At 46.9% G+C, this 25,208-nt stretch overlaps 1 protein-coding gene across 1 annotated transcript in view; it reads right to left on the reverse strand.

The window, feature by feature from the left end:
* Positions 1-25,208, reverse strand: part of LOC144823527 (40-kDa huntingtin-associated protein-like) — an 884,224-nt gene that overhangs the window by 710,962 nt on the left and 148,054 nt on the right. The window lies entirely within an intron of this gene.

Here is a 25,208-nt window from a genome sequence, read left to right on the forward strand (position 1 = left end):
TGCAAAGAAGTACTGCTGCCACGAGGGCGAAGAGTGTCCGGTAGAATTCAAGCCTGGATTCTAGTTGATAGGAACCTGAAAGCAGAGGGGACAGAGTGACCAGGGGCTCAGTAGTCGAATGCCCACCGATGTTGAGTGCTTCAGGTGTGAAGAAGGGCTGCTTGACTCTGCAGCCACGGGGACCAGGAGACGTTGAGGATGACCAGGATCCGGAGGCGAGATATCCCACGAGAAATGTCGAGTGCTGAGGGGTCAATGTCCGGCTGGAGCACCAACAAGCCGTGGCAAATGCAACCTACGCAGTTAGAGTAAACAGGTTACGGTGTGGACAGCAAGGTCCAGGGGACACAACATGTTTCTAAGCAGCAGTTTTAAAGTTAGCATTTACCGCAAGCTTATAATGCACTTAAACATATATGTCTGGCTGCATCACAGAGAACTCTGGAGAATGGTTTTCGAAGGCTGCAGAGGGGCTCTGCTCATGCAGGGGCACCCTTGCACGTAAAACCCAGCACCCTACCTTCAGGATTGATAAGGCCGGCCATAGGTGTGACTGATAGGTTTTTAAGTGTAGTGATTTAGATAGATATAGGGAACCTATATCTTAAATAAGTGGGCAAGCACCCCTTACACAGTCTGCTGTGGCAGGCTTGTCGTGTTAATTTGAATGGCCTCTCATGGGTGGCATAATACATGCTTCAGCCCATGGGAGGCCTCTGGGGTACCTATGCCCTGGGTACATGGTGTACAATATACTAGGGACTGATAAGGGTATCCCAGTATCCAATCTGGAGTGTACCAAAAGTACATACATAGCAATGTAAGGGAGAAAGCAGATAGACTGGGGTTCCTGAATAGCATGATCCCAGTCAGACTAGTCCAAAAACAGTGTGACATCAGGAAAAAGTAGGGGTAACCATAAGAAGCAGATACTACTTTCCAAAAATCCCCAAGTAACGGATCCTATTGAGCTGCCAGCGGAGGCCTAGATCAGGCAAACGCTCCTCAAGGACCACGATGACCCTCTAATAGCTCCTTACTTGGCGGCCAGAGGGAGCAGGGACAAGGAGGCAGCCTATCTGGGACTCCGAGGACCCTGTGAGTGGAGCGGGGACACCAGTTCGGCAGCGGCGGTCCACGTGCGATACAGAACAGCGATGTTGCTCCTCTGAATGGCGGCCTCACCCGGCAGACGCAACCAGCAGCAATAAAGTTCCCCCGGATGCGCGGATCGCAGTGGATCCTAGGAGGTGGCCGCTGAGTGTGCATTCGCACCCGAGTGAAGGTGGCTGGTGCGGAGAGACCCCCAGGCCAGACTCACACATGAAGGTGAGTGGCCCCTCCCCCGAAGCGCACTGACCGCTAAAGCAGCAGGCAAGGAGCTAAATAGCCTGAAGAAAGGTAGAGGAGAGGGCAGTTTACCCAACCCGATCCCGCGCGGCCACACTGCGCACTGGGGGAGGTGAGAACCCCTCAAGGAGATGCCTGGCCTTTTGCCTGTCCATAAGATGGTGCCCAAGGTCCTTCCAGTCAGATCACAGTGACCCCAGCAAAGAGAGTGACAACTGAATCCACGCACCATATGAACAGGGGGAATCCATATTCTAGCGAGCTCAAAAGAACCGCGTGGCACACTTGGAGGTGGGGGGTGTGCCTGGACCCTGGAGCTCCCACACATTCCTCACGGCAGCGCCGCTCTCCCTCCTCTGACCCTGTGGCTCCAGAGCAGAGGGGTGTGGGGTGCGACATAGAACTGCCCCTATGCCACCCAAAAAAGAGCAGCCCAACAAGGTCTCCATCTACTTCGGGCGCCCAAAGCAGGAGGGGTGTAGGAGGAAGAGGTCACCCAGGAGAAGGGGGAAATTGCGCTCTCCTGGGAGTACCTCCTTGAGACCCTGAAGGACTTCAAAAGGGGGCTCAGAGAGGACATAAAGGTGAACATAGGAGCCTCCTTCGACTCCTTCAAATCGGAAATGGGCACAAAACTTAATGCGCTCCAGGCGGACTTGGACTCCATTGGGGGGCGCACCCTTGACTTAAAAGCGAAATGCCAGGTCCTGGAAGGTCGACTCTAACCCAAGCCTGTTCCTGCCCTCACAACAGGACATTTACTCTGGGAACCCTCCCTCGACTGTTGAGACCTAGCTATTATGATTGATGCCCGGTGGAGCTACCCCAATAGCTATTGGAGAGAAGGCCTGTGGATTCCCTCCTCTGCAGTCTCCTGATACCCAGAGGAGATAACAGATAGCTAAAGAGGAGATGGGTTGTGGACTATTCCCCCCCCACTGCCGTCACCTACCCATCCGGACCTTGGGCATATTTTCCACTCGTCTCTACGTCTTATCTTCTTCCTACCCCTTTACCCTATCCCCTTACCCTTCCTTGCTCCATTCATTTTATCACCTATGTTCTCTAAATGCTTTTCTTGATACTTATGTAACTTTTAACTGATGTTAATTGCAACATTATTGTTCCTCATGTAAAGCACTATGATTCCTTCGAGTCTAGCCACCGCTATATAATAACTCATTAATTAAATATGTTCCCATTTAGTACTCTTTCTCTCTTGGTCTACTTCCCTAGCTCCTATCCCCTCTCCTCAGAATCTCTCCCCTTGCCTGCTACTTTGACTAGACCCCTGTCATTTGTGCCCTTTGACTAAGCACTCCTTCTCCCCTTGTTGGAGAAAGATCCAATATTTATACTCTGGAGTCTCAGCGAACCCGCTGAGAGAGTCCACTGCGCCAAGGGAGCCACTCATGTAAATGTAAATGTAGCCGTACTTGTAAAGCGCACTGATACTTCTGAGTGTCCTGGCGCTGTACTCATACCGCTAGGGAACCCTTCCTGGTTTTTCCCCGTGAAATGTCCACTCCTGGGCATCCCCAGGGTGCAACCAGGCATCCCTAGCGCTGTAGGGGGCCGTTGTGGAGACTAAGCAAGCTATTGCCCAGAGTTGCAGCGTGGGACCCATGCTTAGAGTAGGCACCGAGGCGAGAAATCAGGTCCGAGGAATTATGAGCCCAAGATCCGCCGAGACCAGCCAAGGCAGGAATTGAACCCTGGTCCCAGGCCTGACCTCTGCATCAGGGTCTGCTGCTCTAACCATTGAGCCACACTTCTCCACTAAGGTATGGTATGGCATCCCTTGCCAAAGCACTCCCTCTTCCTTTTTGGGGAAGGATCCAGTATGTAGGCCTTGGAGTCTCAGAGACCCCTCTGAGAGAGTCCACTAAGTAAAGGGAGCCTCTCGCAACAGAGATATGGAAGTGATACCACTTCCTCTGGGATCACAGCTTACTGAACTTTGGACGTTGCTTTGACTCGTCTACCGGTTTGTGTACCCGTCGCCCTTCCCCTCCTCTTTCCATGCGGTGTCTCTCACCCTCCCCTCCTCTTTCCCGCCTTCATTATCTGTCTACTTCCCCTGCTCCTACCCCCCTCCCCTGAATCTCTCCCCTTGCCTGCTTTTCCCCTTACGTATTTGTGCTTATTGTTTATCTCGACCTTACAAGTAACTATGTTGCCATTCTCTAATAACTGTGTAACGATGTAACCTGTAACTATGATCTGATACTCATGTAAAGTGCTCTGATACTTCCGGGTCTAGCAAGCGCTATATAAAACCTTTAAAATAAAATAAATAAAAATAAACAAACCAGTGCTGCGAGAGGGAACAACAGTGATTTCCTCCGGTTCAATGGTTGTCTGGAGATTGCTCCAAAGTCATCAAGGATACGCAGTAGTGGTTCCAGGGACTCTCTCGGCCAAAACAGTATGCCGTCCGCATAAGGCAACACTAAGTGACTTTCCCCTCCCCACTGGTATGCCTTACCTCTGCATCTCTCTGCAAAATGTTATTGCAGGGGCTCACGCACCAGAGCAAACAGCAATGGAGACAACTGGCAGCTCTGCTGCATGCCCCAATCCAACTCCCAGCCCTCAGATCATAGTGGGCCTAACCTAACCTGTGTCGTTGGACTCATGCATAATAATCAGATCCAGGCACAAAATGTAGGGCAAATGCCAAACCTCCCTAGCACTTCTAGGAGGAATCCCAATCTACTGTGTCAAATGATTTTTCTATATCTGAAGTGACCAGGACCATTTCCTCACTCTCAACCTCTACCTCATGTAGTATATGTGTGAGCCGGCTCAAGTTCATCCCCGTGTTACGGCCTGGGATGAATCTGTATTGGTCCTCACGGAACAGATCTCCCACCACTGGGCCCAGACGGAGGGCTATCATCGAGCAAAGTATTTTCAAATCCATGTAAAACATGGTGAACGTCCGGAAGCTAGCTGGTTGAATCACATCTCCCCGAGCTTAGGTATCATGCACATCTCTCCCTCCCTCGTGGTGGGGGGTAATAGTCCATTGTCGCGAGCTTCAAGAAAGACTTCCAGGAGTCGTGACGGGAGTGTGGCTGAGTAAGTGAGATAGAACTCCGGAAAGAGACCCAGTCCTTCCATGAGCATTGTGTTTGGGAAATAGCCTTGGGGTCTCCCACAACTCCTCCAAGGTTTAATCGGCTTCCAGATCGAGGCGTGCTCCATCTTTCAATACGGGGAGAACAAGACCCCCCCCCTTGTGATCCCTGGGTCTTTTTTATATACCCACTCTAGGTGTAGTTTGACAGTGCCCACTACCGCTTCTCATGTTGTGGTAAATATTTTAGTAATTTACCTTGATCAGAATTTCTAGGCAATATCAATAAGTTCAAAGTATGAAGAGCAGAGTCCGTGGTGGTTCGAATTCAGGGTCTTTATTCAGTAACTCGAGTTAAGGGAGAGCTCCGTCACCTGAGGAGGATCGGAAGAATCTCTAACTTTATTATCTGAACACACAGTATTTATAGCAGGAAAAGAGGAAGGAGTTTCCCTTCAATGAATGCCCGGATCATACGTTAACATAAGACAGAAGTCATCTAGGCCCGGATCATATGTTGCAATAAAACAGAAGTCATGACCATAAAAGGAGGCAGTGTCATGAAAGAGTGAAGACATGGTAGAGGAGATAAGGCTGCGTCATGATTTAGAATGAGGAAGCACAAGAGAGGCGAAGGTGTGGAGAAATAACACTAGGCTGGTTCCTTAGTTAGGGGAGAGGTGGTCGTGACAGGATGTCTGTTTGTCGTGTTTCAGCATTCGGGGGCTCTTCTTCTTGGAATTGGTTATCGTGGTTTAACAGAGTGGGGCCCATTTCTCGGAATTGGCCCGATTATAGGGAAATGGTTACAGATGGGGGGGTCTTGTTCTCGGCATCGGCTAATGTACGGTTTGAGTGAGGCAGTTGGTTCTCGGAATCGTTTTGACCAGAAGGATAAGCGTTTGACTTTTTGGGGAAGGAGAGCGCGTGTTTGACTACATGAGGCGCATGATCAGCGCGTGGTCGGTTCCTGCTCGTGTTCTCGTGTGCTCGTGTTTGGCGTGATGGGCTCGGGGACATGACGGAAGAGGGTGTATGATGGGACATAACTGTACGATAAATAATCATTTTCCTCAATGTGACCCCTGCGTACAATCCTGGGCCCTCAAATGGACCACCAGTGCTACCGCCGTCTCCCTGCGTAATATCCAGGACAGTAGTGGGCCTGATTTGTCAGCTTCCCTACGGAGGTGTGTCTGTATTGCTTCAGTGTAAACTTATTTAGGCAGTCCCAGAGCGCTGTTATTGTCGCCTCCGCCCTTGTAATATTTAAATATGTTGAGGATTCCAATGGTTTTCTCCCTCTAATATTTTTCGACCCCACTGTCACTTGAAATGCACTGCATTCTAATTCTCTCCTTATAAGACACACACTTACAAGCCTTGTTAGTGCATGAACACTTTTACGAGTACCTCTGCATTCTACTTAGCGAGCACTATTTGATGCAAAATGTTTTAGGCAGGAAACATACATGGCATCTCAATGAAGGGCTGCTGCGAAGGCCTTACGACAGTAACAGAGGCGTGCTCAGAGGCTGGTTCTGATACAGTGACCACATCTGTGGGAGAAGATCATGGATCAGAATCAGGAACTTCGTTTTCATTTGGTAGAGTTCCATTAGATGAGGAGTCGTCTTTCAGTGACTGTGAGGAACATGGGGTTATAAAGCACATCAAGGCAGTTGTGACATCCGTACACAAGCACCACCTTAGCTGCTTAGAAACAATGGCATGGAAGCCCAATCCGGAGTGTAAATAAGTAATAAACAGACAACAGGAAGAGTGTTGTCTTGGCAGCCCCCAATAGATTCAAGCCTCAAATTCCTCCTTTTACTATAAATGCTAGATGTAAAGTTAATACTGCAGTTTTAATTACCATTGACCACTTCAAACTATTTGTGGATGATGTTTTCCTTGATAAAAACTTTTTGAGGGAGAATGGAGGCACTCTTGCACTTCATTCAAGACACACCTGTCAACTTCCACTTCACTTGGGGAGTTAAAAAAAAAAAATCAGCAAATTCTTACCGGTCTTCCCTTACAGTTTGGGCAACACACAACTTCCCATCTGTCATGAGAAGAGATTGTATATTTGAGTCTGCAGCGTTTGCTGCATTTAAATGATAAATCTGCAGCATTGTCATGGAACCATCCAGACCATGACAGATTGTTCAAAATTAGGACAGTGGTGGAACATTGCCCTACAAAGAGAAATGTTTGTGGGATTTATGTTGCAGGTAATAATATAATGGTTGATGAATCTTTACAAAGGGTTGCTGTGATTCCTGCAGTCTATACCAACCAAGAGTGCTCGGTATGGCAATAACTCTAGATATTGTGCAAGAGGTCCATTGGTTATGCATACAGCCTGATAGTGTATACTGGAGAGGACTCCAATACAATTCCTGCAGGTTGCCCTTCCACGTTATTGGGAATCTGTGAAAAGGTTGTGTGTGAGCTTGCTCAATCACTCTTGCCTATTGGACTGCAAAGGATTCTCTCAGGAGCTTGTTTGTAAAAATCTTCAAAAAGGTCAGTGAAGTGTGTTGACAGAAAAAACGTGCTCACTGCAGTTCATAATGAGAACACTTCTATAGTTATGCCGTGCTGTTCATAAGCCCAACTAAGTACTTGAGTATTTAAAGTACAAGGGTGGAGCTGACAAAAATGACCAGCTACTCCAACCATATGATGCGACTCTTAAAACACTCACATGGTACAAAACGTTTGGCAATGCACAAATGCATATTTTGTCTCTTGTCAGACTACCACTGGAAGACTGGTGTCCTTCCTTGACTTTGAGATTGCCACTATAGTTAGGAAGAGGTGTGGCGCCGCGGCCAGGGCGACTGACGCTGGAATCTGGGGATCACGGTTCGATCCCCGGCACCGGCGGCAGGTTAGCCCAGCACCTTGTGACTCTGGGCAATAGCTCGCTTAATCTTCCCGACGGCCCCCAGCGCCTAGAGACCCTTACGGGTGATTGTGCGCTTTACAAATGTGGATTATTATTATTATTATTATATTATTATTATTATTATTATTATATTATTATTATTAGTCTATCTGCTGTAGATGCAGTAGGCATATTTCACATGTTATGGAAGACACTGCAAGCCTAAGGGATCGACACTTTGCAGACATCATTCCTGCAACAGAGAAGAAGAGGGATTTATGTTGCAGATGCAGAGTTTGCACTTGGCAAGAGAAAGAGACAGGGGAGTTGGTACTACTGTCCCCTGTGCGCATCTCAGCCAGGCTTGTACATTCCAAATTATTTCACTTTATACTACACAAAAGTAAAGTTCTGTTAAACTGTCTCAAGTGGAGAATCCAGTTTAAGGGTTAGTAAGTGATATTACATGGCTGTTTATGGATGTTCCATGGCTCATTACTTAACTGGCGCATTAATCCTTTCAAACTGATCTAAGTTAGAAAATCTTTCAACTAGTTCTCACCAAAGACCTACTATAATGCATACCTGTTTTCCTTCATAAATTAGATTTGACCCACTATATGTTCAGTGGATCCAGTAAATAGGTACACACTGGTCATGCTTGTGATCTGCTTCCCAATGTCTTCCTCTATCAAAATGTGTGATGTTCTGTCTACAAGCAGATATACTCAATGCACTGCGCGTTACAATGGATGGAAAATTGCGATCCTCCTATTACCATCACTAGACAATCTGGATTTAATTAAAGACACAGAGGCTAACATTATGCATATTTCTTTTATTGCCGTCCAATCATAAAGTAAAAAGGTTCCAGAACAGAACATTAAGAACACACAAAAGGCATGAGCCCATAACAATCGGCCTCTTTTAAATGTGGCGTAGAATAGAATAAGTCCCAAAATTTTAAGTTTCCAAACACTTCTTTAAACCATCACAAAACGAAGGAAAATGAAGAACGATGAAGGATCCAAAGATGAAAATCATGAAGTTATGAGATTACCTGAAAAAAGGGGAGAAGTATAAGTACTTCAAGAACAATAATAAAATAGGCAAGCAATATAATTAGACAAAAGTATAATATAATTCAATCAACTAGTTATTAGATAAGATAAAGAAAATAAAGGATACAATTCCATTAAAGGACGTCAGTCATGAGAATAAATATACTGTACGTTTTAAATTTCCAAGGGAAAGGGTGGGTGGGATAATGTCAGCCTCTGTGTCTTTAATTAAATCCAGATTCTCTAGTCATGGTAATAGGAGAATCACAATTTCATTACAAGACCGGAGGCTACCATTATGCATGTTGGTAGCTTTGAAAGACTATATCAGACATGTGATCGATTGATTTACAGTAATGCTGTGCGAAAGTCCTAGCATTAGACCAGTCAGCAGCTTTAAGAAGGTTATCTAACTTACCACAGGACCAGAAGGATTTACTGGCCATATCACGGAGGACAGGCCGAAAGGGAGGGCTAGGAATTGGCAGAGGTGGTTTTTCCACATAAACTGAAGGAAAGGTTGGTGGACTGGGCCATAGGGATGGTAAAAGTAAGCATCTTTCAGGTCTAATTTGACTAGCCAGTCCCCTTATAATAATAAATCTCTCAGGAGATGAATGCCTTCCATCTTGAAGTGTTTGTAAACTAGATATTTGTTGAGTTCCCTTAAGTTTATGACGGGTCTCAGGCCCATGTCCTTTTTCTCGACAAAGAAGAGTGTAATTATAAATCCTAACATCTCCAGTGGAACTTCTATTATTGCTCCTTTCTGAAGCATAAGGGATATCTCCTCCTCTACTATTCTTTGTTGATCTAGAGTGCGAGGGATCTCTCTCGGGAAAGAAGTTTGAGTGGGAATTTCTATAAAATCTATCATAAACCCCTTTACAGTGTTTAGTACCCATGGGTCTTGAGAAACTAATTTCCAATTCTGATAAAAGAATTTGAGTCTGCCTCCCACATTTGGGGACAAAAATAAGGGGAAGAGTTAGAGTACTCACTTTGAGAGTTGCTGTTGCTGGAGGTTCCTCATGATCTGAAGCCTCTGGAGCGAGGGCCTCTTCCTCTTTGGGGGTAGAATTGGGGGGATTAGTGGGTTGGTAACCCCTTCCATAGCCTCGGAATCTTGAGTAGGGTCTATGGTTGAAGCGGCCAGAAGAGAGGCCCCTTTTTCCTGCCCAGCCAAAAAGTTTAGGGTTCGAAAACTTGCTTCATATTCTTTTGGGCCTTATCCAAGGCTGTGAAGGTCGAGACGTATTTTCCTAATAATTTAATTAGGTCTTCACCAAAAAAGCAACCCTTTGGGGTTCAGAGATGGTTCTCTGTCCGCCATGTCACTCAGCTTAGGGCTAATTTTAGTCAGCGCCACTCTTCTTCTTTCGGAGTTTAGACTGGCGTTGGCGTTGCCCGGTAAAATTAAGGCTCTTTGGCTCCATCCCATTCCGTATCCAGGGGTGTGCCATTAATGTGGCTCTCCTCGGCAGTATCAATGATCCTGGCCAGAGGAACCAAGATGTCAAGAAGGCGATCCTGGCACCCCTTGAGGGATCTCTCCATCCCTTTTCTCGGGTCCCTGCTGAGCTTGAAGACGTATTTGATTAGCTCAGGATCAAGGTTGGGAGTTTGGCAGGTCTTGTCCTGTATGGAGGATATGGAGCATTCAGCTCTGAGTAAGTTGTGTGGGTCGTTTTCCGCGGGTATCTAAACCACCTTTTTATGAATTTGCCCACATGATCTTGAGGGCACCATTCTGAGCTTCTGGGGTGCTTTATATTGAGAGGAGAAAACATTTCCTTGCCTAGAGGGTTGAGAATGTTGTCTTTTGACGAGGAAGTGAGTTCGTCCTCAGACGGTTGAGTGTAAAACTCTTAGTCATCCTCGTCTAAATCTAAAACATATTTGTCAAAAATGTCAGAGGTGTCATCCTCTTGAAAGTCATTATCTCCCATATAGTATTGTGTATGCTGAGCACTTAGATGTTTTGTGCCCATAGGGACACCCAGATGTTTTGTGCCGCTGTGGACACCATTATAAGTTGTGCCGCTAAGGACACGCAAAGGATTTGAGGTGCGGTGACCTCCATTGATAGTGGAGATGCTGAGACCTCCAGAATTATTTGAGGTGCTGGTACCTCCCATATTGCTCTTGGGGGTTGGATGCTCAATATTTTTATTCTTTTTATTATCTTCCCCCTAATTTCGATGAGATCGTCAGAGGCTAGGGAACACTGGTTCTCTGTAGTATCGTCCTCCTCGGTGGGGAGGGACCTCTTTGAAGCCATGACTTTAGTTAGGATTTCTAGCATGCATGAGCTCAACTCTTTCTGGATTATTCTCTTGAAGGCTTCCTTATCTATGTTAGGGATGGGGGCACTAGCGTCATCAGAATCTATATCAGACATAGTACCTAATTAAATGGCTTAGGAACAAGGTATAGTAAAGGTTGAAATAATTGGCACCCTCTTTTTTTTACATTTATTTTTTAGGTTAGAAACCCCCCTTTTTTAATGCATGCTATGAAAGAGGATGAGGGCACAAGGAACCACGTAGCGTGCAAGTTGTTAAATCCTAAAAAGAGACAGCACAGCCATTTGACAGCCAGAAGGGAGCATTCAAGGCGGTCTTGCCCAGTTGATGAATAAACAGGGCTATCTTGTCAGTTGAGGAATAAATGCTAAAATGAGCAGAGGGGCATTGAGGACATGAAAAAAAATGTGTAAAAGTATTGTAGCGTACAGAGCAGTGATACTCAAATTACGGCCCGAGGGCCGCTTGCAAGGGAACAGCAGCACAAGCTGCTGTTTAGTAGCTGAGCAATAATATTCAAGATTTTTTTTAAATACAAGCATTTATTAGTCTACAAATAAATGCTTGCCCGCTTATTTAAAATGTTTTTACACCTCCTCACACAATCCCTGACCCACCCAGCCACCCAACCGCCACCCTGCTAGCATCAGTGCGGCCCTCAGTTACACCACAGACTGTACTTTGCGGCCCCTGGGCAAATGCTTGTGAGTACCCATGGTATAGAGCAGTGGTTCCCAAACTTTTGACACCTGAGGACCCCCATTGAGTCACCACTGGAAGCCGGGGACCCCCAAGCCATTTGTATGAGTTAAATTTCAAATATTAAAACAGTAATTCGAAAAAAATACACACGTGTGCACACAAAACAAATACTCAAAGTACTTAGGGGCAGATTTACAATAAGTGACGCATTCATGCATATCAGCAGGGATGCGCCACTTATTGTGCGCCATGCCTCCGCCACCATTGATGCGCCGCATTTACAATGCTACGCCTCATGGGGCAAAAAAGCACAGATGCATGACGCATCTGTGCCGTAAAGGTGGCGCATTGCTGGAGTTGCGTCGCAAGCGCGACACAGCTCCAGCAATGCTCTGGGGGGGGCTGAATCTTGTTAATGCTGCGTCAATCCTTACGCCTGCTTCAAGCAGGCGCAGGGTTTTGACGCTGCATGGGCCCCAAAGTGTCTGAGTGAAATCTTGTAGATTTCACTCCGCCACTTTTAGGCGGCGTTCCTGCGCCGGAACGCCTCCTTCTGGCGCAGGGCTTTACAACGTGGCGCATCTCCCAGATGCGTCACGTTGTAAATACCCTGCACCATGGTGCATCTTTTGCGTCGCCGCTGCATCACGAAAGAGAGGCAACGGCGGCATAAAAGAGGCGTAAGGGGCTTGTAAATCTGCCCCTAAGTATTTTGGGGCCAGATGTACGACCATTTCATTTAGCGCCTCGCAATTGGTGAAATATTGCAAGTGGCAAATTGCGAGTCGCTAAATGAAATGTACAACAGTGTGTTTAACACTGTTTCGGATTCCCAATGGGGTCGCAAATTGCGAGGTTCATTAATATTAATGAGCCTCTCGTAATTTGCGAGCCTATTGGGAATGCCAGCCCTCCTAGGTATGGTGCCACCATGTCTGGGACTGCTTTTAAATAAAGCAGTTTAAAAAAAATGCAGCCCATTTACCATGCATTTAAAAAAAAAGAAAATGAAACGTTTTCGTTTCATTTTCTAAGGGCAGGCAGAGGTCCCTGGGACCACTGCCTGCCCTTAAAAAATAATTTTGCATGCATTTGCAAAGGGGAAGGGTTCCCTGGGGACCCCTTCCCATTTGCAAATGCATTACTATCTACTTGAAGTAAGTGGTAATTGTACATGGTTTTAAGACTCGCTATTTGGAAGGGAATGCCCCTTCCAAATAGCAAGTTGCAAAACCTATTTAGTGAGTCGCAAAAAATTGCGACTCGCGAAATAGGCAATGTACATGGCCCAATACGTTTTTGCATGTGAAAGCAGGTTCACGAACCCGTTCGCGCATATAACAACGGGTCGTACATCTGGCCCTTAGTATTTTATATTGAAGTAATAGTTTTCTGTCACATGTATTTCATTTGTTTTATAGCATCTCTCATACCATTGTAGGATGTCAGAGCACTTTACATCACACACATATAGAGACATTGAATTGTACATGTAAATCAGTGTGTATATAAAATGTTTAAAGAGTGCCTGGTCTAAAAAAGCACAAACTCAGGATTCAGAACATAACACAGTGGCTAGCACTGACTAACATAAAAAATGTATTTCCACCCAAATACATCTTTTTAGCAGCATCAGGATAATGAATAACTGGGAAAAACAAAAGTTACTAACTGGTAACATGCAGTTTGCAAGCAGCTCTTTGATGACAGTTTATAGGTCCCTCTGCTACATTACAATTGTCACTTATGAAGTGCACAGTAACAAAGGAATCTCTGTGACAAAAGCAGTAACCACGAACCTATGCACATAAAATGCTGCTTTTTAAAATGCATGTTACACGTTCTTTGCAGTAGGCACATTAACCCTCCGTGCTACATTAGTTAAGTCAAAGCTGCCACTAAACAAAACTCTCCTCACGCTCCAGCAGGTGCATTAATCACTGGCTTTATCTTGACACTTTTATTGCTGCTGGAAAGCTGCTAATTATACAAGAAACTTTTCTGTGCTTTTAAAACTGTTGCCTGCGGACCCCCTGGGAATGTGTCACGGACCCCTGGGGGTCCGCGGACCCCAGTTTGGGAAACACTGGTATAGAGCAATCCACCTGCAGCTGATCGGGAAGCTAGAGCAACTGTCAGTTTGCTTGCAAGCCCGATCAGCTGTAGCCAGTTGCTAGTAGGCAGAGAAGACAAGCTTCGATATGAGAGGGATTAGAGGAAAGCACCTTGGCAAACGGACGACGCGACGTCCGCGTTGCCTAGGTATTTTCCTCTAATGGAGGCTCTGTATGTTCTGAGAGCGGAGAAAAGATAGATTGGGCCAAGGGAGCTCATGAGAGGGCGCGTTTTTACCCAAATCAAACTGAAATGGCTTGGGGGGAGAGGCGCCTATAGGCGGCAGAGCTCTCCCCCGTTACAAAACTAGGAGAGGACTTCGCCGATAAGGTGAGCACCGATTATGTAGAAAAGGCAGTTGAAAGAAAAAACTATACAAAATACCAAAGGGGGGGTGTAAAAGTACCACAATTATACGGCAGTTAAGGTGTGGGTGACAGAGGCGATGGAAAGCGCAGAGGAATAAGAATGAGGGACTGATCTCCTTAAATTGGAGATCAGGTTGACAAGAGGGCGAGAGGGAAGGGAGGAATTAGTCCCAAAACAATAGTAAACCGGTAAAGGGTAGTAGAAGAAAGGCAGTAAGTTAATAGTACAAGAAGTAAATAGTAAAAGGAACTTATCTTCCTTGGAGACGCATTTTAAAAGAGGCAGATTGTTATGGGCTCATGCCTTCTGTATGTTCTTAATGTCCTGTTCTCGAATCTTTTAACTTTATTATTGGACTGCATTAAAAGAAATATGCATAATGGTAGCCTCCGGTCTTGTAATGAAATCTGCCAGGTTTTTAGCACTCTCCGTCAGATTTTAAGGACAGTTTTCTTGGAAATGCATTTTAGGAAAACTTAAGTCTTCCCCAAACGTTTTACCATATTTTTCATATTGCTCACACTGTCTGAGGAACTGGTCAAAAAGACATCTTCGGACACCCCTCCCACACAATTATTTTACTGGTCAGGGATCCGAACAGGGCTCCGTCTAAGCACAGTGAGTGGGCTAGAGGTGCAAGAAAGACAACTCCTAAGCCTAACCAGACTGCCATTGGGAGGCATCAGTAAACTTTAATCTGGTCACCCACAGAATTTTAGTCAGGACCCTGAGTCAGAAAGAGGCATGAAAAGATAGTGAAAGCTTAGACTAGGCTGCTAGAGATCTCATGTAGGTAGAAGGCAGGTGATTACGGCAGTATTGAAACTGCATTCAGCACTACTCATGTAGGTCATACTACAATCACACACTCCTTAAACCACACATACAGGCCAGCCTGTAAACTCTCCATGCTAGTGGTCTTTGTGTGCTATAGAAATGCCAGAAAACACAAAAGGAAGTTCCCCAGTGCTACACATAAAGATCCGATGATGGAGCAAGCCACACTATGAGGGTGTTTACCCACAAAGGTTGGCATGCTTTAACAACTCATAGTTAAGAGTATAAAACACCAGACTAACATAAAGTGATTAAAACTGATCAATACACCACGAGTGGAATTTTGATATGGTGATTTAATGGTCATGTTGTATGTCTAAGTAAGAGGAATGGGGGCGTGGCCAAGATGGCGGCGTGAGCAGATGGACGACTCAGGAGCTCCCGCCGACGGCCTTTTCTAGCACCGACCTTCGAGTCGTTCTAGCATCAGTCGGCCGGTGCACGGGTGGCGGATTTGCCCGGGGTCCCTGTGGGCCGCTTTTCGGGCCGAAGTGAGCAGTTTCGGGGCCAGCGGCCTGCGGAGAGCCGGAGTAGCGACTCCGCCAGTGGAGGGAGGCGCAGATGCCGAGCTCGATAGAGGAGCACCCACGTACCGGAGCGGTGGCCTTGGCAGTCCGGAGAACGGCGGTGTGAGAGCCAGAGAGCAGGTGCCAGCGGTGAGGGCCCGGAGGACTGGTGGCTGGTGGCCCCCGATGGCAGTAACCTGTAGTGGAGCTGAGGCGGCAGTCCGGATCGCCATCTTGTGAGGAGGGCGACCCACTTGGCCCCGAGGTAGCGAGTTAGGGGCGGGTCGGAGCCCCCAGGGACCAGTGGCTGGCCTTGCAGCAGCAGGAGGTGGTCTGCCTTGCTCGACTGCCCTGCCCGCGAGCGAGATGACGGAGGTGGGTGCCTGAGGTACCGGAGAGAGGTACGAGGCAGAGTGGCGTGCCTGGTGTGCGTGTCTACCCAGCCTGCTGCCGTGAATAACTGGAGGTCGCGGCTGCGGCCTCCACCATGCAGAAACAAGAGAGGCTTCAGCTAGAGCCGCGGGAGCCGCGGGGGAGACGCATTGACTGAGAGGAGGTGAAGGGCGGCGAGAGGCCGCCATCTTGGGTCGCTGTGCAACCCGGACTGCAGGCCCTGGCAAACGCGACTGCGGTACAGGCCCCCCTAGGGAGCTGGAGGCAAAGAGCCGGCTCGGCTGGAGTACTGACTGTGGCCCCGTGGAGCGGTAGTGGCACCTATCGACAGCTTGGCCCCACCGAATCAGGAGCTGCGGGAGAGCAATTGTTCTCCGCACCTGGATGTGAAGAGCCAGAGCCGCTGGGGCCACGTTAGCCTGAGCAGGGTGATTGAACGGACGCTCCCTATGACCGGCTCTATATACTTTAGAAAAAATTAGGGGCCCCTGCCTAAAAGGATAAACCCTGGGAAGGAAAAAAACGTTTTTGAAAAAAGCAAGATTAGCACCGGGTTTTGTGCATACTTTTACACATCCTATAGAAGCGTCTATAGGATGTGTAAAAGTATGCACAAAACCCGGTGCTAATCTTGCTTTTTTCAAAAACTGGCTCTATATACCGCAATGGAGATTCAGCCGGCTTATGGAACGCTGCAGGAGGGTCCTCTGGGCATAGCGAGTCGCAGCTGTGCCCAGCGGTTCAGACTGTCCTGTGAGTGGATATCTGAGGGGTGGCATTCGGAGGAGGCAGGGAGCCTGAGCACAGCGGTCCACTAGTGTCGAGATAACCTGCCAAGGGGAGAATATACTAGCCTTCAACCATGGCCTGAGAATGCGAGCAAGCGTTTCAGCTTCTGTTGCAAGAGATGATCCTTTTCAACGGGTCGGTGAAGGCGAGGCAGTCTGATTTTGGTCAACCGGCAGTCAAGAGGACTCTTTGGGTCTGTTGGGGCGGAGCGGACCAGAGGGGCCCCCGACCGGGGAGTTGAGGCGGTGCCTGGATTGGGCGATGTCCACCACCAGAGGACGTAGGGACAAAACGTTGAATGACCTATTCGCCAAGGTCCAAGCGAGACAGCAACTCAGCGCCATGACCTCCACTTCGACACGACCCCTCAGCGCAGGAAGCAGGATCTGAGCCCATCACTAAAGCCTTTTTGGAGTCGCTTTTCACTTCTTTACGAGAGGATATCCACACTCTGAAGAAGGAGTTCGCAGGGGAAATCAGGGAGGTCCGCAGGGACGTAGATGGAATTGGCGAGTGGGTGGCCGAAATTGAGCGTAAGAGTGACGGAAAGGACACGTAAATAGCGTTTTTGCAACAAGCACTTATCTGGATGCACGACCAACAGGTGGATCTTCAGACTCATCTTGAGGATCTAGAGAACCGTTCCCGACGGCACAATGTCAGGGTTCGGAATGTGCAGCTGACGGATGAGACAAAAGACTTGTTCCGCTTCACAAGAGAGCTTTTCAATCACATTTTGGGACGGCCACTGGAGTCGGAGCTTCGCCTTGACAGAGCACACAGGGTGGGGCCGCTGCGGGCCCTCCCGGCGCCACCGCCGGACATCTTAGTTTGCGTGCAAGACTTTCGCACTAAAGAAGAGTTCTCCAGAAAGCCAGGCAGATGCATCCATTGTCCATCCAGGGCCAATCGCCAGTCCTGTTCCAAGACTTGTCAGCTCTTACGATGCAAAAACGCAGAACTTTCAAACCGGTCACAACCCAACTGCAACAGTGCGGCATTACTTATGGCTGGGGCCACCCATTTCGCCTGGTGTTTAAGCTGGACAATAAGCTCTAGCAACTGCGATCAGTGTCGGAATCCTGCTGTCTGCTGGGCATTGATCCACCTGCCGAGGAGGAGGGGACAAACCAAACCGCTGCCGAGGACGCCTCTAGGCCCCAGTGGCGGCAGCAGCGCACACGGTGACGAGTAAAGAAACCCCCTGAGGCGGAGATTGTGGAGGGTCAGCAGGCCGCGTTGGAGGTGGTCGCATCAGACAGGAATCCTTCCCCAACCGGCTGATTTTTATGTTGTTCCAGGCCAGACTGTTTACCTGCTATGTTTCCTGGGTCGTGAGCGGGAGGGAGTCTGTTTGGAGTTAGTTGGATTACCCCTACTTACTCTTCTTCCAGGCATCTTGGGATGATGGACATTGTGACTGCGCTTGTTTTGCTTCTTTTTGGGGGGGGGGGGGAGACTGGGGGGAGGGTCGGGGTGCTCCACCGGAAGTCTGTGGTCGTGACAGGTGCTCTAGCGTGCGTCAACTATATCAGCGAGATGTTCATTGCCCGATGCATTCCTCTGCGGATGGATCTCTTTCGCCTTTTCTGTTCTTGACCGACTGAATGCCAGCTACAGAGTTTAAAATCCTTACACTGAATGTGAGGGGGTTAAATAATCCAGTAAAGCGCAAGGCGGTCCTCTCACTCCTGGAGCATTCCCAAGCGGACATCTGTCTCTTGCAGGAGACGCACCTGCTACAGAGGGACTGCCATCGTCTCCGGTCCCGGAAATTCCCATCACAGTTCTTCTCTTTTAATGCTACGATGATCGCAGGGGGTTGCAATTCCGGTTGCCCAGAGCTTCAAGGGTAGGGTGCTGCACAAAGGGGCGGAGATTAAGGGACGGTTATTGACCTATAGGTTTTCTTTTGGTGTCTCCACGTTTACGACTGGGTCCGTTTATGCTCCCAATGAGGGTCAAGAGCGATTTCTTTCACTTAGCCATTACTGAAGCTTCCAACACTGCTGACCGTCATGTCTTGCTGGGGGGGGGGGTCTTAACTTAGTCTTTGATAACACATTGGACAGGTCATGTCAACACACCTCCCAATCAGGTACTCTCACTGCCGAGGGGTTATACCGTCTGGGTGAATTGGGCTTAGTGGACTTGTGGCGCTGTTTTCACCCTCGAAGCCGGGAATACTCCTATTATTCCAATGCACACAAAACATACAGCCGCTTAGATTATTTATTAGCTTTGGCTTCCGTACAGGCGCTTGTGACCGCGGTGGAAATTGGGACCGCATCACTATCGGATCACGCACCGGTGACAGTTGTTCTTGCCCTCCCCCCTGCTGCGCACGTGTCACGCTGCTGGCGCCTCCGGGACACGCTCCTGCATCGCAAGGATGTGGTTGCGCGGATACGAGTTATCGCTGACTACCTTCTACACAAAAGTAATGTGGATACCACGCTTGCGACGCAGTGGGCGGCACTGAAAGATGGTCAGAGGCGAGTTAATAGCGGTCTTGGCGGCCGATAAAGTTGAGCGCCCGCGTAAGCGGGAGGAACTCACTCAGCAGACTCTGGAGTTGGAGCAAATGCAACTCACCCCCACCCCCGAATATGGAGGAAGCTTAAGGCAGCGTGGCAACAGCTAGCAGCTATATATCAGGATCGGGCAGAATCCTTGCTCACAAGCTACGCGAAGTTAGACAACGCCAGAATGTGCAGGAGATTCTCAGACAGGAGCGTCATGAACGACGCCGATATTGCCTGTGCCTTTAGCGAATTTTATGCCTATCTATATGCTGGGAACCCTTCAGGGGCCTCAGCCGGAGAGGCTTTTCTAGATTCCGTTTCACTTCCAGCTCTCACGAGGGACCAGGCAGATCACCTGGACCGCGATGTTCAACTGGAGTAGGTCATTGCTGCCATCTCTCGCTTGAAGTTGGCGAAGACGCCGGGACCGGATGGCTTCCCCGCGAGCTTTTATAAGACGTTCGGTGCACAGGTGGCCCCCCTTCTCAAAACCTTTTTAATTCCTTTTCGGAACTGGGGATGATCTCAGGTGACCTCCTGGAGGCTACTATTGCGGTCATTCCGAAGCCAGGGAAGGATTGTTCGCAATGTGGGGCGTATCGTCCGAATTCCCTCCTTAATGTTGATCTTAAAATATATGCGGAAATTCTAGCTGCCCGTCTTGCATCTCTCATATGGGCGATTTAGTCGAGCCGGACCAGGCGGGCTTCATCCCGGAGCACCAAACCTCCGACAATACCAAAAGGGCCCTTCATCTGGGGGAAAAAAGCTATGTGTACACAGGGGGAATTCATGATGCTTGCCATCTACACCGAGAAAGTGTTTGATCAGGTCCATTGGCCCTACTTGGAAAGAGTCCTGGAGAAGGCGGGGTTGGGGGAAAAGTTCTGTACTTATGTTGTGAATTGCTATAAATTTTCAAATGCAGCGGTCCGAGTTAATGGTTGCACTTCCCCTCGGTTTGCTATCGAACGGGGCACAAGGCAGGTGTGCCCACTGTCGCCCCTCCTTTTCGCCCTCTACATGGAGCCGTTTGCTCAGAGGCTGTGGGTTAACCAGAGGGTGAAGGCATCAAGTTCGGAGGCTACGTTCATACTATCAGCCTTTATGCAGACGACGTCCTGCTACGTTGTCCCATCCACAAGAGTCGCTGCCTGCATGCCTCGAAGACCTGCATTCTTTTGCCCAGGCGGCCGCTTGAAGGTGAATATGAGCAAGTCCATGGCGCTTGATCTGTCCTTGGAGAAATAGACTAGAGTGTTCCTGCAGGGCTCGTTTCCTTTACAATGGGCGTCAGATGCGATTCCCTATCTGGGGATCCAGTTGGCCCCCTCGCTCCCGGCCACGGTTAGCATTAATTATACCCTACTTCGACAGAAGATTAGGCAAGAGTTGGGACGGTGGAAGCACTAGCCCTTGTACTGGTTGGATAAAGTTGCAGCAGTCAAGATGACGATTTTGCCCCAGATCCTGTATCTGTTCCGCACTATTCCGTTGCACCCACCAGTGGGCTGGATAAAACAGACACAGTCAGAGTTAGCTCAGTTTATTTGGATCGTCAGAAAACCGCGCCTAAAGCTGTGTTTGGCTACACTTTCCCCTGAATCTGGGGGACTTGGCTTCCCGGACCTGTTGCTCCACTTTCAGGCGGCAAAGCTGCGCCTTCTTGTGGAGTGGAGCAGATGGGAGTCTAGCAAACAATGGCGGTAGCGGGTCACCCATTACAGGAAATCCCCTTCATTCGTAAGCAGCATACACCCCCTAATTTGTATGCCTCGTATATCACCAGGGTTCCCATGGAGGTTTGGGATCATACAAATATCAAACATGAGCTTACCACCTTCCCGTCCCCACTTTCTCCTTTAATGGATAACCCTGACTTCACCCCAGGCATGGATTTGGTTGGTGGCCTGTGCGAGGGGGAGACCAGCCGGGTGCAGGTACCTTTTCCACTTATACACTGCGGAGGGTGTTATGTCTTTTCCCCTTTTCTGTCAAGAGTATGGGTTGCCAGAGGCGGAGAGACTCCGCTATCTACAAGCGCGGCAGAGGGCACTTATGGAGCTGGTACGTTCTAGGTCTGACAGGCGGCTTCTACCGTATGTACCATTGGTTAATCACACGCAAATCCAACAAACAACTCATTTCAGATTTGTATAAGATGTTGCAGGTTAAATACATTCATACCTATAGTTCGAGGAAGGCGCGTTGGGAAAGGGAACTTGGGAAGACGTTTAGCCATAAGGAATGGGAGGGCATTTTTTATGGAGCCAGGCACTCTGCCTATCACATGGGCCTTACAGATACACTCACCAAGGTCGCTGTGTACTGGTATTATATTCCTGAACGGTTGCATGAGATGGATCACTCTAGAGAGGCGACATGCTGGCGGGGTTGTGGTCAGGTAGGCATACTGGTACACTTGCTTTGGGACTGTGTTCATGTTCAGGGATATTGGAAGCAAATTTTGGATGAGGTGGGTGCACACTTTGAAACAGAGATCCCACGATTCCCTTTGTATGTATTGTTGGGCCTACCAAACCCACTCACATATCCACTGCGCTCCCGCAGGGGTCGCCCGATTGCGATTGCGTTAGTTTCTGCCATGCAGAATATGATTTCCCACTGGCGCACTACACACATCCCTACATTCGAAGGCTGGCTACACCGCTTGTGGTTTGTGTTGGGTATGGAGAAGCTTTCATTGACTCTGGCTGGGGAGGTGGCCAAATATGCTGAGCTGTGGCAACCCTTTCTGTCTTTGTTGGCCTCGGAGTTTCGGGAGGTCACTTGTCCTCGCTTCTTGCGATTGTTGCACCTCTCTGATGTGGAGCACCCGGCGACTGGCTAGTGGAGAGGAGATTTTGGATGACTGGATTGATGGACTTGGAACGTTGGAGGAGGGTGGGGAGGGGTGGGTTAGGGTGGGTGGCTGGGGTTTTTGTTTGATTGCTCTTTTTCTTTTATCCAATGTTGATCGTTTGCACATACCAAGTGCCCTCTTACGAACCTTACCCCGCACTTTGGAATGGTCCTATCCGTTTCTTTTGAGCTTTGGATTTTTCTATGCAATGGGTGAAGGGCGCGATATTGATAAACGCTTTCTGTGTATGTGCCTTGATCTTTCATTAAAAAGATTTAATACTAAGTAAGAGGAATGTTACACTGTTCATCCTTCTCACACTTCTGCGTAAAATTATATTGAAAGTTATGTACGTTTTTTTTCTATATAGGTGAGGAAAAGTTTGACACTGCATCCACATGCATTCAATGGTCACTTCACTTAAGGTGTGACTATAGTGTTTGGAACCAGGTTCAGCTGACACCCAGGGAAACGTACTAACTCCATATTTCTGAAAATTGACCCGCAAGCGGGAGCAGGGAAAAGACCCACGCATGTTTTGTTGTTCAGATTGAAATACAAATGTTAAAGTATGGGCAACAAATTCAGAATCCACGCATTCATGTGATAGAAAAACTCAGGAACATACAGGAAATGGCAAAACGTCTCCAATTTGCATTTCCATATATCTCCCACCGAAAACAGACGTTAGGAAAAGTTGTGATTTTATTAAAGTTTGCTGTTTGCAGTGCATTATGGGTATGAGAACGAAGTGGGAGCTACATAAGACTCGTTACCCTGCATTCCCCAGGTGGCTTAGTCTTCAGAAATGTCTGAGGTTAGTAGGTTTCCCGAGGGGGCTGGTGGACCCAGAGGCCAAATACTGTGCTACCCACATCACCAGAATGAGTGAACTTGAAAGTAAAAATCACAATGTTTCCGTGTTACATTTTGGGGCCTTCCATGTTGTGGGCGATAGGTCCAGCCAAAAAAGTGGGACTCTGTTTTATTAGACATATGAGAACACAGAATAGTAGAACATGCGTTGTGATCAACTGAACTGCCTTTCATTTATGGCTTCCAAATACAAGCCAGCGTGCAAAAGAAAATACATTTTACAAAATACCATATGAATTATATAATATTAGGGGTAACCATCATTTCAGAGTTATACAAATAACCACTATTCCTAAACTCATTATCTTGGAAACCTTGCAGAACTGCATAGGTTTCCTTCATACCAAATATTCAATTATTAGATTTTGCCATAGGAATTTGTGAATTGTCGGTACTACATTAAAAATCAATATAGAATGCTGGCAATTTGATGGTATCTGTGTATCATGTCTATTTGTTAACCAATCAACACTACTATATAGGGCTGCAAGCAGAACAGTCCGACTATGTATTATGTTTGTAAATGAAAACATTGTCACCTTTTTCTATATTTTCCTTCTTATTATTTTCAGTATTTCAACAATTAGTTTGCTTGGGGAAACCATGAGTGATCTACAAAAATGACCCACTGCTGATTTCTGAATGCTCTACCTTTCAGAAATGTACAGCTTTATTGGTTTCACACCTGTTTTCACCACAAACTGCAAGTTGGACAAAACCACAAAAGCTAGGAAAAAAAGGTCTACCAATAAACTGTGGCAAAACTTGTCTTTTTTCAACTTTGCCTGTTTCTGAAAGCAGAGAGGGCAACCTTAGCACAATAAAACGTTTGTTGATGTGATTTTTACCCCAAAAAAATCTGTTGCAAAGCACTTTTTACCATTTTTCAAAACAAAAAAGAAAGGTTACCTGTTGGCTATTTCCTCAATGTTTTTAAGGGGAATTCAATAACCCGGGTTCCTTTAGAATCCCTAACGTGGAAAAAGGAAACAAATTTGGCCTGGATGCCTTTCGTTTTTAATGCCGTTATAAATTACTAAGCGTGGATTGCCCCAAACATCAAACAGGGCTGAGAATATGGGAGCGGAAGCCTGAGCACTAACAATGTTAAAGTGAAGATAACTTTTCTGAGGCGAAAACACTAGGAAATCTCCTTTCCCATTCTAAACTAGGGTCTGATTCTACACTAGATATTAAATCAGAATACCCCAGTACCTGTTCAGGATGATTAGGATCTAGAGTTATCATCAAATCTCTTTGTTGTGGCCAACCCAAAAGACAAGAACCCTCTTGAGCCACATAAACCTTAGTACTAATTGTCTTTCCTTTAAAACTTAAAGTTGTTTCGAAAAATCCTAACACCTCAATGGGTTTCCTAGCATACCCAAGCAACCTTATGTCAGGAGGTGATAGAGTAAGATTAGGAAATTCTTTCATCCATTCATCACCAATAAGAGTGTACCTAGCACCAGAATCAGCCATAACGTTAATTTCTTTTCCTCCAATTACAACAGTGCAATAAGGAGCATCTTTTACTGATGTATCAATTTCATATACAGCTAGAAGATAGTCATTATCTTCCATGTCACTCGTTACTTCCCTAATATTCTCTTCAGTCTGCCCTCCACGATCAAAACTTTTGCTTTTGAACTTATTCTTATTCCTGCACATTTTTGTGAAATGACCTTTTAATTTACAGTATCTACACACTTGACCAATGGCTGGACATTTTCTGTCATTTGCTAAATGACCCGAAATACCACACTTAAAACAAACATATTCTTTTTTTTCTTGAAATTGCAGACTCTTATTTTTCGGTTTATTGTCATTAGAGTAGGTTTTCTTGACCAGATTTACTTCAGAGACTTTTTGCTCAGCAAGTTCTTTCAATCCCAATTTCATATCCTCAAAGCGATGAGCAATGTCCAAAGCTTTGTCCAAGGTTAAGTCTTCAGTATCCAATAACTTTCCTTGAAGTTTGACATCTGCAACTTTGTGCACCATTTGATCACGCAGCATTTGGTCTTGGAACGTTGAATAGTTGCACTTTGACACCAAAATTCTTAAATCGTTCATAAAAGAATCGATTGATTCATTGGGCATCTGACCTCTACTAAGAAATTTATGTCGTGAAACCACTTCATTAACCTTTTTAATATATTGTTTATCCAATTGACATATAGCTTCTTCATAGACATCCACTTCTCCTTCAGTGGTGGATGTCGCATTTCCACTTGGAGGTAAATGACTTAAAACGTGTCTGCCTTCTGCACCCAAACAATGTTTCAAAATAGCCAATTTTCTTTTTTCAGTGTAGTCATCACCACCAATTGCCTCAATACACGCTTGGAAACCTTCTTTCCATCTTTTCCATTCCAAAATAGGCTCACCAGGAGAGGCTAGAAAAGGTGCTGGTGCAGAAAAATTATCCATTTTAGGATTATTTAATGAAATAATAAAATTAAAAATAACAAAAAAAAATTGTATTTCTTCTGTTTCTTTTTTTTTTTTATATAATTCTGTATTTTGCTTGCAATA

This window comes from Lissotriton helveticus, chromosome 3_1, assembly GCF_964261635.1.
Source record: "Lissotriton helveticus chromosome 3_1, aLisHel1.1, whole genome shotgun sequence".
Taxonomy (NCBI): domain Eukaryota; kingdom Metazoa; phylum Chordata; class Amphibia; order Caudata; family Salamandridae; genus Lissotriton; species Lissotriton helveticus.